The following is a 15,400-nucleotide window of genomic DNA, read 5'->3' on the forward strand; positions in this document are numbered from 1 at the left end:
AGAGTATGCAGCCTCTGAGTTGCAAGCTGAGCATTGCTTCCCCACCACCACCACACAAAAAAATATCACCCAGGAACAAAGCCAGTTGGCTGAATGCACCTTATACCACAATCAAATACTCAAGACCATCAAATAGGATTTAAAAAAAAAAGCCATTCAAAGGTTGGCAACCTCAAAGATATGCCCACAAAGATGAGATTAAATCAGTGCAAAAATGTTGAAAACCCCAAAAGCCAGTGTAACTTCTTTAATCCAAATGACCAAATAACGTTTCCAGCGAGGCCTAATATGCCAGAAGTAGAATTCAGAATATGGATAGAAATAAACTTCATTGAGCTACAAAAGTAAGTTGCAACCCAATTCAAGGAAGGGAAAAAATCGCAGGAACTGACAGAAAAAAACAACCAGTCTGGAGAAAAATGCGGCCAACCTGATAGATCTGAAAAACACAATACAAAAACTTTTTAATGTAATCACAAGTATTAACAGCAGAATAGGCCAAGCAGAGAAAAGAATCTCAGAACTTCAAGACTGGATTTCTGAAATAAGACAGACAAGAAAAAAGAATAAGCAGGAATGAACAAAACCTCTATTAAACATGGGATTATGTAAAGAAACCAAATCTATGATTAAAGAGAGTGCCTGAAAGTGATGAGAAGAATGAAAACAACTTGAAATACATATTTCAGGATATCATCCATGAGAACTTTCCCCACCTAGATACAGAGGCCAGCATTCAAATGCAGGAAATGTGGAGAACCCCAGTAAGATATCCCATGAAAAGTTCATCTCCAAGACACATAATCATGAGATTCTCCAAGGTTAAAATGAAAGAAAAAAAAATGTGTTAAAGGCAGGTAGAGAGAAAGGGCAGGTCACCTCTAAAAATAGCCCATCAGACAAACAAATCTTTCAGCCAAGATCCGACAAGTCAAAAGAGATTAGGTGCCAATATTCAACATTCTTAAAAAAAGAATTTCAACTCAGAATGTCATATCTGACCAAAGTAAGCTTCACAAGTAAAAAATAAATATGATCCTATTCAGATTAGCAAACAAGAGTTTCTGAAGAAAGTACTAAATAAGAAAAAGATTATTACCACTCACTACAAAATGACACTGAAGTACAACTGCAGACACTACAAAGCAACCATGTAAACAACTGTGCAAAATAGCCAGCTAAGATTACAGTGACAGAATCAAATCCACACATATGAATACTAACCTTAAATGTAAATGGGCTGAATGCCCCAATTAAAAAACAGAGTGGCAAGCTGAATAAAGAATCAAGATCTAATGGTATGCAGTAATCGAGACGCCTGTCTCAAATAAGCTCAAAATAAAGGGAAAAAGAAAAATCTACCAAGCAAATATATAACAGAAAAAAGTAGGGGTTGCAATCCTAGTTGCTGGCAAAACAGACTTTAAATCAACACAGATTTTTTTTTAAAAAGACAAAGAAGGGCATAGTAAAGGTCTATATATACACCCAACACAAAAGCACCCAGATTATAAAGCAAGTTCTTAGAGATCCTCCAAGATGTTAAGTTAAATGTTCTTCCATGGTCATTACCTTTATACTGCATTTGTTCAGTATTAAGCCTCTGATATTGAACACAGTATGAGGACTTGTTAAAGGCTTTTCCACATTTTAAACCCTTGTGGAGCTTCTTTCTAGTATGAATTTTCTGATGTCTAATGAGGTGTGAGAATGAGCAAATTGCTTTACCACATTCTTCACATTTGTACAGTTTCTTTCCACTGTGAAATCTCTTATAATTAGTAAGGTCTTAGAAGCACTTAAAGGTTTTGCCACATTCTTCACATTTGTAATGTGTCTTTTTCATATGAATTATCTTGTGTTAATAAGGGTTGAGGAGTGGGGAAAGGCTTTGCCACATTCTTCACAGATGTAGGGTTTCTCTCCAGCATGAATACCCTTATGTTTACTAAGGGCCAAGAACCATGTAAAATATTTTCCACATTCATTACATTTGAAGGGTTTCTCTCCAGTATGATTTATCTTATGTTTAGTAAGGTCTGAAAACCACCTACAGGCTTTGTTACATTCTTCACATGCGTAGGGTTTCTCTCCAGTATGAATTCTTTTATGATTGGTAGTATTTGAGAAGCACTTGAAGGCTTTGTCACATTCTTCACATTCGTAGGGTCTGTCTCCAGGATGAAGTCTCCTCTGTCTAATAAGCATTGAGGAGAGGGTAAAGTTTTGCCACATTTTTCACATTTGTAGGGTTTCTCTCCAGGATGAACTCTCTTATGTTCAGTTACATTTGAGAAATTTGTAAAGTCTTTGCCACATTCTTCACATTTGTAGCATCACTCTGCAGAATTAATTCTCTTCTGTAGAGTAAAATCTGAGAACAACCTACAGTCTTTGCCACATTCTTCATATTTGTAGCATTTCTCTCGGCTAAAAATTTTCTTTCATTCAGTGAAAGTTGAGCACAACTCAAAAACTTTGACATATTTATTACATTTATAGGTTTTGTTATGGGTAGTTGACAAATATTGAGGAAGGCCATTATAACTTTTCTGTCTCTTGCAATTACTCACGCTTTGGTAGTCATTCCATATTTTATCAGAATCACTTTTTGAAATGAATCTTTTATGTCATGCTTCAGCAATATCTTTGCAGTAAAATGAAAAAAAGCCAACCGAAGAAAAAAACATAACAAAATTTCTCCCTCATTGGACTCAGGTGAATACACTTGACAAGTATATAATTACACAAAGCATATGAGGAAGCTAACAATAAAATACCACAGGCTCTAATTCCTTTATAGACATATAAACCTAACAGAAATATACAGAAAACAATGCCTTTGTGAAAAGTCTAAGAACCAGATAAGCATTTGCAGGACCCTAAGTGAGCAAAATGCCAAGAACCACATAGTAGTATATTATAAGTGTTTCATATTTACCCTCCACAGCCATTCTTTATCCTATGATGACTTTAAATGCGTGGCAGCAGGTGCCTGTAATCCCAGCTACTTGGGAGGCTAAGGCAGGAGAATCGCTTGAACTTGGGAGGTGGATGTTGCTGTGAGCCAAGATCATGCCATTGTACTCCAGCCTGGACAACAAGAGTAAAACTCTAACTCAAAATAAAAGAAAGAAGAAAGAAAAAAAATTCAGAATCTTTTTTAACTAAAAAATACACAAATCCTGAGACAATGCCCATAGAACAGGCTTGAGAGACTCCAAGAATCTCTACCCTAAAAAGTTGGTATCATATTCCCACAGACAAAAGCCACTTAATAAAGATTTTGATATGTGGCTTTTTATTATACAAATTGCAACCTAAGATTACAACATATACAAAACATAAAGAAAATATGGTTCAAAGATAAAAATGAATATCCAGAAAACAATTATAAAAAAATGAAGATTTAAAAATTACCTGAGACACTTTGAATTAAAATCTAGATCTATTTTTTTTTTCAGACGGAGTCTCGCTCTGTCACCCAGGCTGGAGTGCAGTGGCTGGATCTCAGTTCACTGCAAGCTCCGCCCTCCAGGTTTAAGCCATTCTCCTGCCTCAGCCTCCCGAGTAGCTGGGACTACAGGCGCCTGCCACCTCGCCCAGCTAGTTTTTTGTATTTTTTTAGTAGAGACGGGATTTCACTGTGTTAGCCAGGATGGTCTTGATCTCCTGACCTCGTGATCCACCCGTCTTGGCCTCCCAAAGTGCTGGGATTACAGGCTTGAGCTAGATCTATTTTTAAAAGAAAAAATAAATTACCCTAAAAAATCAAAATTACCATCTCAATGATGCTCAATGAGTAAATGGAAATAAAGAAAACAAAATGAAACAACAAAAATGAAACCAAACCATAAAATAAAAAGCATAAAAAGAAATAAAAATTGTGGAGTATGAGTACAAAAAAGAATAATATGCACTTCCACATTAGTAAAAAAAATAAGTAAATCAAGAAGCTCAGCAAATTTCAACTAAGATTAACACAAAGAGATTTCCAAGAAGACACAACCTAAGCAATGTATTGAAAGTCACAAAAAAGTAGAGAATGTGGAATGCAGGAAGAAAAAAGAGATGTGTTATTTATGTGCAAGCTTCTGCAAGATTACCAGTAAATTTATGAACATAAATCTTTTAGGCAAGAAGGGAGTAGGAAACTATAGTTAAAACACTGAAAAAAAAAAGTCTAAGTAAGAATACTATATCAGGCAAAAGTATCCTTCAAAATGAAAATAAAAATCTAACTATATCATGACCTATATCAAGATCTAATTATTCATGTTTTCAAGAGACTCACTTCAGATCTAATTTAAAAAAAGACTGAAAATGGAAGGATGAGAAATACTTTCCATGCAAGTGTTAACCAGATGAGAGAAGAAGAGGCAACAATTTATTAATTGAAAACTGTCTTATTTCATATTTTTACTTTAAGTCAAAATTCCCAAGAGAAAAAGTAGGACTTTCAATTATAGTAAGAGGGTTCATTTACTGAGAACCTATAAATATATGACATTTTTCCCAAACACATAAAGCAAACATTGACAGAACTGAAGCAAAAATTGACGGCAATATGATAATGGAAGGATACATCAATATCCCACTTTTGGTAATAAATAAAGCACAATAGAATATGAATACAGGAACAAGAAACTTGAATGCACTGTACAATAATTAAACCTAACAAATGTATACAGACAACAGAATACACATTACTTTCAATAGCTCATAAAACATTTTCCTGGATGGACCACCTGTGATACCACAAAAGAGGCCTTAACAATTTTTTAACTGAAATTTTACAGACAATGTTTATAGCCCAAAAGGAATGGAAATAGAAATCAGTAACAGAAGAAAAGCTGAAAAATTCAAAATGCAAAAATTAAACAGCACACAAGGTTCAAGAGATTCCCCTGCCTCAGCCTCCCGAGTAGCTGGGACCACAGGTGTGCATCACCACACCAAACTAATTTTTTGTATTTTAGTAGAGATGAGGTTTCATCATACTGGCCAGGTTGGTCTCAATCTCCTGACCTTGCCATGCACCTTCCTTGGCCTCCCAAAGTGCTGAGATTACAGGCATGAGCCACCATGCCCAGCCAACAACACACTTTTCAGCATGTTCTTTTTCAAGGGTTGGAAGATATAATATTGTGAAGATTTCCATGCTGCTTAAAGTGACCCACACATTCAACAAGCCCTTTTTCAATTTTAAATTTTACTTTTGTAAAAATAGAAAAAAAAAAAACCCTACACAATTACATAAGATCTCAAGGGAACATGAAAGGCCTTACAATCTTTAAAAAGAAGAAAAATATTGGAAACATCACATTTAACAATTTACAAACATAAAACAAACCTTCAGTAATCAAAGCACTTTGGTACAGGTATAAAGGTAGAACACCAAAGTAATGAAACAGAATGCAGCACAGATGTAAACTCTTCAATAGAGAGGAGAGACATACCACCTAGGTTTTGCATTCAGCCTTATGTCATAGTTCCTTTGGTAAGTAGGATGCAAGCAAGAGAGAAGAGTTACATTAGCTAGACACCAGTTTCAGTGATATTTCAAAATGCCTTCTGGGGGCAGGGCACAGCCTGGAGAGACACATCACCTAGCTTATGGGCCAAGAGATGTGTGATAATATCCCCTATTGACAGGGCCCAGGCAGAAGAGTCGTATTATGATTATTACCTAGCAATATGTGACAATGCACCCATGGAAAGGAATTTCAGCCAAAAAATCTCAACACCTGGGTACTAGGCCCAGTGATATGACACAATCTCCTTATCTTTGAGGGTGACACCTTTAACTTTTAGCTCAGCATGTATATTAGAGTCACAGTCTCACATGTGTGCTGGGCCAGTGTAAGACACTCTCTGCAACATCTGAGGGCTGTATAAAACCTGCATAAGAGTTGGAAACCTCTTTGAGGCCTACGTGCTTGTATGTGCTCACAATCTTACATATTACCCTAAACCCAGATTTGATAGTCAACATCTCTCCTATACACAGGGTTAAGAAAAAAGACCACTTATTATGTCACTGGGCTGCTTCCAGAAATGAGTCACCATCCCACCTGTGGCCAGATCCACATGTAAAAGTCACAATTCCAACATTCTACCGTATTCCCCTGTTAGACTCAGGACCTTAAGAGTGGGCACTGTAAATGTGGTATGGTGACAACTTTTCATTTCACCTGGGTATGTAACAGAGAGTCCCAATCTGAACTTTTTACTGGGCCCTGTTATGAACCTCTCTACCACCGAAGAGTTTATACAATATAAGTTACTATATCATAATTCCATTGGTGGGTAAAAAAAAACTAAGCAGAAGGTTAACGTCACTTAGCTGCTGTGCCAAGCAATATGGCATGATGTCTTCTCTTGGCAGTGCCTAGCAAATAGGTTCACACTAACTGAGGGCTGGAGCAAGCAATACAATACAAACACATCTGGAAGAAACCCAGCAAAGTGATGAGAGACAAAACACCTACAAAATGGGCCAAAGATATGTCAAAATACCTTCTGTGGCTCTAACACAAACAGCAGAGTCACATCATTAGGGTGCTGGGCCAAGCAATTTGCCACAATTACTTCTTTATGCATGACCTGGGCAGAAGAGTAACATCACCCAGGTGCTGGGCCCTGAAATACAGCAGAAGTCCCGTTTGTGGGCATTTTCATCAACAAAACAAGAGTCACATTACCCGAGTGCTGGGTTCATCAATATGTCACAATCTTTCCATTGTAAAGGCCCAGACAGAAGAAGAGAGTCACATCACTTAGGTCATCGGCTCAGAAATATGGCCCAATGTCACCAGTAAGCAAGGCTCAGGCAGAAAAAGACAGTCATATCGGTCAAGAGGTCAAGACCATCCTGGCCAACATGGTGAAACCCCGTCTCTACTAAAAATACAAAAATTAGCTGAGCATGGTGGCACATGCCTATAGTCTCAGCTACTCAGGAGGCTGAGGCAGGAGAATCACTTGAATCCAGGAGGCAGAGGTTGCAGTGAGCCAAGATGGGGCCACTGCACTCCGGCCTGGTGACAGAGTGAGATTCCATCTAAGAAAAAAAAGAAGACAGTCATATCTCCTAGGGGCTTCTTTAGTTATATGTCACAATTTAATATGTGGGCAGAAAACAGGCTGAAGAGCCATGTCACCTAGTACTGAGTCCTGAGATAGTCACAAGTCCTCCTTAAAAAAGGACCCAGACAAGAGAGTAACATTACCTAGGTGCAGGTTCTACCCATATGTCACAATGCTACATGTGGGCAAGGCCAAGCAGGAAGTCTCCTAGGTGATAGGCCCAGAGATATGTCACAAAGCCTTCCTTAAAGCATGGCCCTGGCAAAAGAGTAGTTTTGTGCCTGGCCTAGCAATATGTAACTATTTAAGCAGGCACATCCAAGCAGAAGAACCATACCACCTACATGATAGGCCCTGTGATACATCAAAATGACCTCTTTTGGGCATGGCCCTGGCATAAGAGTATCATCACCTGTGTGCCTGGCCTAGGACTATGTCACTATTTTGCACTTTGTGCAGGACCCAGTCCAGAGAGGAGAGTTATGTGTTGGGAACAGGTCCCCCAAAATCTGGCCATAAACTGGCCTCAGAACTGGCCATAAACAAAATCTCTGCAGCACTCTGACACGTTCATGATGGCTATGATGCCCATGCTGGAAGGTTGTGGGTTTATCAGAATGAGGGCAAGGAACACCTGGCCCACCGAGGGTGGAAAACTGCTTAAAAGCAGTTTTTAAACCACAAACTATAGCATGAGTGATCTGTGCCTTAAGGACATGCTCCTGCTACAGATAACTAGCCAGACCCATCCCTTTATTTCAGCCTATACCTTTATTTCCCATAAGAAATACTTTTAGTTAACCTATAATCCATAAAAACAATGCTTATCACTGGCTGGCTGTCAATAAATATGTGGGTAAATCTCTATTCAAGGCTCTCAGCTCTGAAGGCTGTGAGACCCCTGATTTCCCACTTCACACCTCTATATTTCTGTGTGTGTGTCTTTAATTCCTCTAGCACCACTGGGTTAGGGTCTCCCTGACCAAGCTGGTCTCAGCAAGTGGCGTCCATTGTGGGGGCTGGAATCCAGGTCAAAGGGTCACCGGAGTGACGGTTGGAGAATATGGAACAAGCTGGAGGACACCGAGTACTCTTAAGGAATCCCAATAGTAAGAAGGGGAACTGGGAAGCATCAGGGTAACAATGGGACAAGTGTGAGCTCTGGTTCATTCCACCTTGGAACTTTTTCACACTGATGATGACGAGGAAGGAGAGTATAATGAAGTAATAGAGCAGGTTTGTTTGCCAGCTAAAGCTAAAGCAGCAAAGGAGGAAGAGGTTCATCCCTACCCTTCTACACCCCCTCGTTATTATTTTGAAGAAAAAGAGTGGCCTGACCCTCCAGATCTTTCTTTTCTGGAGGACACTGGGCAAAAAGTAGTTTCCCCAGTGACTGTTTGAGTGGTGCCTCGAGCAACCACTCTCAGTTCTCTTCAGGCAGGAATCCAGCAAGCTAGACAAGAGGGTGATATAGAGGCTTGGCAGTTCCCTGTTAGAATACACTTCCCAGATCAACAGGGAAATATTATAGCTACATTTGAGCCTTTTCCTTTTAAATTACTCAAAGAATTTAAACAAGCTATTCATACTAAAAAAGAATGTAGAAAAAAATCAGTGAGTCAGGCCACCAGATAGGGGAAAAAAGAAAACTGCTGAGCCTGAAATATGTCCAAAATATAGAAAAGGAAAACATTAGGCTAATCAGTGTCATTCTAAGTTTGATAAAGATGGGAATATGATTTTGGGAAATGCCATGAGGGGCCCATCCTGGGCCCCATTCCAAATGGCCATTTCTGGCTCAGCCCATTCCTTCACCCCTGTACAATGTCTGTCCCCTGCCACAGCCAGTAGTGCCACAGTGGAATTATGCTGCACAAAAGTTGTGGGCCTTCTGCCTGGGGATCCCCCGCAAAAGGTCCCAATAGGAGTCTGTGGACCCTTGCTGGTGGGGACAATAGGATTACTTCTAGGGAGGTCTAGTTTAAATTTAAAAGGGGTACAAATATAAACAGGAGTCATTGATTCAGATTACCATGGGGAAATTCAAATTGTTATATCTACTTCTGTTCCCTGGCAAGCAGAGCCAGGACAGCGCATAGCACAACTCCTGATTATGCCGCATGTGGAATGGGGAAAAGTGAAATTAAACAAACAGGAGGATTTGGAAGCACAAATAAACAAGGCAAAGCAGCTTATTGGGTAAATAAAATTACTGATAAATGTCCTACCTATGAAATAACTATTCAGGAAAACAAATTTAAAGTTTTGATAGATACAGGAGCAGACATTTTAATCATTTCTCTATAGCACTGGCTGTCCGCGTGGCCAATTCAACCCACTCAATTTCACATAGTTGGAGTTGGTAAAGCCCCTGAAGTATATCAAAGTAGCTATATTTTGCATTGTGAGGGGCCTGATGGACAACCTGGAACTATTCAACCAATTTAACTTCTGTACCTATAAATCTATAGGGAAGAGATTTATTACAGCAATGGGGAACACAAGTTCTAATTCCAGAACAATTATATAGCCCTCAAAGTCAACATATGATGCATGAAATGGGTTAAGTCCCTGGTATTAGACTAGGAAAAAATTTGCAAGATTTGAAAGAACCGCTTCAAGTGGATAGACAAAGTTCCCACCAAGGTTTAGGATATCATTTTTGATGGCGGACATTGTTAAGCCTCCAGAAACTATACTTGTAAAATAGTTAAGAGATAAAGCAATTTGGATAGAACAGTGGCCACTGAGTAAAAAGAAACTGGAGGCTTCAGAGGAATTAGTTACTAAACAATTAAAAATCGGGCACATACCTCCAACATTTTCCCCTTGGAATTCTCCAGCTTTGGGAATTAAAAAAAATCAGGTAAATGGAGAATGTTAAACTTAAGAGCCATCAATTCAGTTATACAACCTATTGGAGCATTACAGCCACAATTGCCTTCTCCTGCTATAATTCCAAAAAAAAAAAAAAAAAAAAAAAAAAGGCCTTTAATTGTCATAGATTTAAAAGACTGTTTCTTTACTATCCCCTTAGCTGAGCAAGACTGTGAACAGTTTGCATTTACAATTCCTGTCATAAACAACCTGTAGCCTGCTGAGTGTTTTCATTGTTTCACAGATGGCTCTAGTAATTGTAATGCTTTTTATTCTGGATCAAAAGGTAAAGTTTTCCAGACACCCTATACTTCAGCTCAAAAAGCAGAGCTTGTAGCTGTAATTGAGGTATTGACTACTTTTGATATGCCTATTAATGTGATTTCTGATTCTTCATAAGTGATTCATTCCACACAGTTAATTGAAAATGCTCTGTTATGATTTCACACATATAAACAACTTATGACTTTATTTACCCAATTACAAACAGCAGTTAGGAGTAGAATGCATCCTTTTTACATCACTCACATTAGGGCTCATACACCTCTTCCAGGACCTTTAACTAAAGGGAATCAAATGACTGATTTCCTGGTAACTAATGCAATCCGATAACAAAAAGTTAGAAAATAGGTCAAATAATAACTTGGGGTAGAGGTTATGCTTGTGTTTCTCCAAGACTGAATCAACAGCCGATTTGGATGCCATCAAGACACCTAAAACCTTATCATGAGCCAGATGCTGAGGAAAAGATTCCAGGAGGATTCCGAGGATCCCCCAATTACAACCATGTTGAGACTGACACCAAGGAGGACCCCAACTGTCATGAGCAACACCCATCAAACACAGCCACCCACCTGGGGACAGATCAAGAAGCTGTCACAGATGGCAGAAAAAAAAAAACCTGAGAAAAGTGGGACAGCCAGTCACAATGAGTAATTTAACGGTAGCTATGATATTGATGATCACCATTGCCATGAGCATTCCTTAAACAAGGGCTGGCACAGAGAACAATTATACTTATTGGGCGTATTTATCAATCTTGGCTGGCAATAATGCCTAGATGTAATCACTTTATGACACAGTTACACATGCTTTCTGGTCTCAGTATTTGCCATAATAAATCTGCTCCTGTAATTGAGGCACACCACCCTCAAAAATCTATTTGTAAACAGGATTGGACCCAGTTAGAAATAATGAACGTACTTGTTGAGGAGGATTACATTACAGAACAGGCAGAGGTGATGCACAGCAATTCCTATGGAATCATTATTGATTAGTCCCCTAAGGGGATATTTAGCTTGAATTACACCTCTCAGTCTGCATGCCACGGCCACACTATGTTCGGCTGGTCTGAACAAAATGAACAGATGGTAGAAATGATAAGAAGTGCGGCAAGAGTTCCTACTATCTGGAACCATGGCAGAATAGTGGCACTTCAACCTCAAATGATATGGCCCTTGGTAGGGGCTAAACACAAGGATTTGTGGAAACTATTAACAGTTCTTAATAAGATCAAAATTTATGAAAGAATAAAAAAGCATCTAGAAGGACACTCTACAAACTTGTTTCTGGATATTACAAAATTAAAAAACAAATATTTAAACCATCCCAGGCACACCTGACCTTAATGCCAGGAACTGGAGTGCTTAAAGGAGCTGCAGACAAATTAGCAGCTAGTAACCCATTAAAATGAATAAAAACACTCAGAAGCTCTGTGATTTCAATAATGATTGCACTGTTAATCTGTGTTGTTTGTCTTTGTACAGTCTGCAGATGCAGATCCCAACTCCTGCAAGAACACTGTGATGAAATGCCTTTGTTGTTATCACTTTGCAAATCAAAGAAGGGGGACATGTTGGGAACAGGCCTCCCCCCGCCAAAAAATCTGGCCATAAACTGGCCCCCAAACTGGCCATAAACAAAATCTCTGCAGCACTCTGACATGTTCATGATGGCTATGACGCCCACGCTGGAAGGTTGTGGGTTTACCAGAATGAGTGCAAGGAACACCTGGCCCACCAAGGGCAGAAAACTGCTTAAAGGCAATTTTTAAACCACAAACAATAGCATGAGCGATCTGTGCCTTAAGGACATGCTCCTGCTACAGATAACTAGCCAGACTCATCCCTTTATTTTGGCCCATCCCTTTATTTCCCATAATAAATACTTTTAGTTAATCTATAATCTATAAAAACAATGCTTATCACTGGCTTACTGTCAACAAATATGTGGGTAAATCTCTGTTCAAGGCTCTCAGCTCTGAAGGCTGTGAGACCCCTGATTTCCCACTCCACGCCTCTATATTTCTGTGTGTGTGTGTCTCTAATTCCTCTAGCACAACTGGGTTAGGGTCTCCCCAACTGAGCTGGTCTAGACAGTTATGTCTTTTAAGTGATGGACACAGTGATATGTCACAACGATGTCTGTTGGCATCATGCAGGATAGAATGTAACGTCACCTAGGTGTAGGATCCAGAGATGTCATAATTCTTACTGAGGGAAGGGCCCAGGCAGAAGAGTCACATCACTTCAAAGTTGGCCTGGGTAGATATCAAAATCCCACAGGTATGCTGGAACCAGTCTGAAGAGTGAAATCACGCAGGTACTTGGCAAAGATTTATATCACAGTCACAATGGAATAAAATTCTAGGCATTAGATTTACAATACCACACATGTCCTGTTTTCATGTAGGACTGTTACCTTCATCCAACTGTGATGGTAAAAGTCCTTATTCACAGCTGGGTGTGCATACGAAATGCACAATTTCCTCTGTGTGCTAGGCCTTGTAATGACATTCTCTGCACAACCCAAGGGTGTTACAAGATATGTGTGAGTGTTGTAATCTTCTGTGACTTTTTACCAGAAGGGAATCCTGGATATCACTCAAGTCCCTAAACCTAGTTACCCAAGTCAAAATTTCTCCTATTGGCTGGGTCCACATATGAGAGTCATTATCATGCCTGAAAGCTGTGCCTAGGTATATGTCACCATCCACTCTGTGGGTATTAAACAGGCAGGAAAACCACATCACATAAATCCGAAGCCAGAAATATTCCAGTATTCTCTTTGTAGTCAGGGCCCTAACAGAAAATTCACAAAACTTGGGTGCTAGGTCAAGCTCTATGGCATAATGCCCCTTGTGAATTGTGTCCAGGCAGGAGAGGAGAGCCATATTACCTAAATGATGGGCCCAGAGATACGTAACAATGCCTCCTGTTGCCAGGGCCCAGAGAAGAGGGTCATATCATTTGGATTCAGTGTTTAGAAAGGCTACAATTACCAAAGGAAGAAGGGTACAGGCAGGAGAAGAGAGTCATGTAACCTAGATGATGGATCCAGAAATATATTACAATCCCCCCAGAGGACATTGTTAAGATAGCACAGTGAAATCACCAAGGTGCTTGGCCCAGGTATTTGTCAAAATCTGATTTGTATGCTATACCTAGGCAGAATTATTAAATCACTCAGGAGTTGGGCAAAAGTATATGTCACAATTACACTTGTGGAAAGATTTAAAAATAAGAGTCACCATCTTGCACATGTTCCAGCTCCAGGCATATGAGTTGTTATTAGGCTTTTGTTAGGGTCTCAGGCATATGGAACAATATCACCTATGGCCAGAGAGAAGGCAAGAAAGTCACATCACCTACGTGGGTATGGGTCCAGTGAGATGTCACAATCCACCTTGCGGGCAAGAGCCCGGCAGAAGTGTCACATCACCTAGATGCTGGTTTCAGTGACATCTCAAAACGCCCTCTGTGGCCAGGACTTTGGAAAGATAGGAGATTCACTTCACCTAGGCAATTGGCCTAGATATATGTCACAAAGACCCTTACGTGCAGTACCACAGCTGGAGAGTGACCTCACATTGGTGCTGGGCCTAGCAATATGTCACAATCTACCCAAGGTCAGGGTCCAGGCAAAAGCAAAGAACCATCACCTAGGTGCTGAGCCAAGTGATATGTTTCAATGCTTCCTTTTGGCAGAACCCATAAAGGAGAATCACATCACCTGGGTGAAGTGCTGAGTTATGTGTCACAATGCAGGGCCAAGGCAATAGAAAGGAGTCACGTCACTTACATGATAGACCTAGATATAAGACACAATTCTCTTTGTAGGCAGGTTTCAGGCAGTTAATTCACATCACCTGGGTGACAGTCCCAGTGATATATAAAAGTACCCTTTGTAGAAAGAGCCAAGGAAGGCATTATATATTGCTTACGTGCTTGTTCCACATATGGCACAATTTTACCTGTGGTCTGGGCCTAGAAAAGAGAGTCAAATTATTCACCTGCTGGCAAAGTTACCTGTCCCAATCACACTCTCAGAAAGGTTCAGAAATAAGTTTCACATCCCACACAAGTCCTGGTTTTGTGTATGTGAGTCAACTCTCTCTATGAGTTGGGTCAAAGTAGAGGAGTTACAGTCTCAACAATGGGCAAGTTCCATGTATAAGATGCCCAGACACACCTGAAGATTGTGTTCCATTAAGGGAGTCACAGCACCACAGGTGTGCTGAATCATGGTTCAATGTTACCCAACCACCCGTGAATCAGATCCATGTAAGAGAGTAATTATTTCAACCTTTGACTGCTTTTTAAGTGTGAGATTTAGTACCAAATTCCTAGACCCTGTTCATGCGTAAGAATGGCAATCATATCAGCTTGGTGTACATAAAAGAATCACATCCTCACCTGGTTGCTGATCTCTGTTATGACACTCTATACCATTAAGGCTTTATGTGATATACCTAAGTGTTATAATCCTTCCCGAATTTTATATAAGTGAAAAACCCAGGACTTTACCCATGGTCGTGAGACTGACTATGAGACTCAACATATCTCTACTGGCTGGGTCCTGGCATGTGAGTTGTTATTGCACATGTGTGCTTAAGCCAGGTATATGTCACAATTTTATCTGTAAGCAGGGACAAGCAGGAGAGTCACATCACCTGAGTACAGCCTCAAATAGTATGTCACCAAGCACCAAGCCCACTACAGACAGGGTGGAAGTAAAAGAGGAGAGTCACTCCAACTTGGTGCTAGACTCTGCAATTTGTAATAATTCCATCTCTTGGCAGAGTCTAGAATATGAAGGAGAGTCACATCACCTAGGTTTTGCACTCAGTGGTAGGCCACAATTTGTTTGCTGAGCAGGACCCAGGCAGGAGAGGAGAGTCACATTAACTAGATGTTAAGTCAAATGATATTTCACAATGTCCCCTGGGAGCAGGACACAGGCAGGAGGTCCAGAGATATGTGATAATATCTCCTGTTGGCAGGGTCCAGGCAGAAGACTCACATTATTATGATTCTAACCCAGTAATATGTCACAATGCAGCCATGGAAAGAAATTTAAGCCAAAAAGTCTCAACACTAGGGTACTAAGCCTAGTAATATGCCAACTATCCTAGTCTTTTTTGGTGACACCATTA

The 15,400-nt window shown here is 39.9% G+C and overlaps 1 pseudogene; it reads right to left on the bottom strand.

The window, feature by feature from the left end:
• Window positions 1-15,400, bottom strand: part of LOC102131446 (uncharacterized) — an 86,039-nt pseudogene that overhangs the window by 42,156 nt on the left and 28,483 nt on the right.

The sequence above is a fragment of the Macaca fascicularis genome, chromosome 8 (genome assembly GCF_037993035.2).
Source record: "Macaca fascicularis isolate 582-1 chromosome 8, T2T-MFA8v1.1".
Taxonomy (NCBI): Eukaryota; Metazoa; Chordata; class Mammalia; order Primates; family Cercopithecidae; genus Macaca; species Macaca fascicularis.